We start from the raw sequence: 1,216 nt of genomic DNA, 5'->3' as shown, positions 1-1,216 counted from the left end.
CTCTTTTGCTTTTATGGGTTATAGTGGGTTGTGAAAATGCTTTTTTTTTTACCGTGCACATTTCCCTTTTCATTGAAATATGTTTAATCAATAATGTGGAATTATTAACGTTCTGAACTGAGAAAGGCAGCAATACATAAAAAATCCTCAAGTCTACCGGAAATTCACACGAAGAAGAAGTGGCGCCAGCCAATGGCTGAAGTGAAAGTTCTGTTCCGCTGATCTGTATGCGGGTCTGGTGAAGTTGAGATGGTCGTTTTGAACCGTTTCTCGTGGCTTGTTTGGTATTTTATTGTTTAATTGAATGTCATTTCCTTTTGGAACCTTTGGAAGTTGAAGTTGTGGAATATTGTTTTGTGTGCAAATGTATCAACCGGAAGCTGTATGGCCTAGCCTAGTCTCCTGCTAAACATAAACCTCCTCTGGGATCATCAATCCACCCATTTATAAACTCACACTGGACTGGAGTACAACATTACAATAGAGAAAGATAAGGGCATTTCAATCTGAAAAAAGGACCCATGAGCACCAACGTGAAGTTCAGGACCATGTCAAATTGCTTGTCAAATGAAAGCTAAGATTCTATTGAAATTAAGTCATATCTAAAAAAATTTCAACCATTTTCCATCCAAAAAATTTGGAATAAGCAAAGGCTTTGATTTCTGGTCAAACAGATGGTAAATGGGTCTTTGAAAAACATTTACCAGAAATAAAAAGTCTTAAAATGTATTTGAAATATATCAAAACACAATTATGTTGACGTGAAGACCCCTACCAACTAATATAAACAAAATGATTTGCCTTCTGTAAACATTGCCTTATACCTTGAAGGCCTTTACCAAAAACCCACATATCTTCAAAGCAGCAATCAGCAGTAGAAACAATAACAAAGCGGGCTCCCCGCCCCTGGTTTCAGTAAAAAGCTGGGGCTGGAGAAATGTTATCGCTTTCACATTCATAGACAGACCTAAATATGTTTTAACTATGTTTTGAGGCTATATAGTGTTTGTTTACATTGGACTAAAATAATCTTATATTTTGGGTTCTGATGGGGTACGACAGGTGAACTAAGATCATGAGATATTTGAAAGAAAAAAATGGATGTAGCACGGCTGATTGACCATTTAAGACATTTTTACATTTCTCTCCCTCATGAGGAGGGAAGGGATAATGAAAGTTCACGGAAGAAAGGTAGACCTACCAATTAGTTATAGTG

This window comes from Salmo salar, chromosome ssa05 (assembly GCF_905237065.1).
Source record: "Salmo salar chromosome ssa05, Ssal_v3.1, whole genome shotgun sequence".
NCBI classification, from domain to species: domain Eukaryota; kingdom Metazoa; phylum Chordata; class Actinopteri; order Salmoniformes; family Salmonidae; genus Salmo; species Salmo salar.
This window is presented reverse-complemented; position numbering follows the sequence as displayed.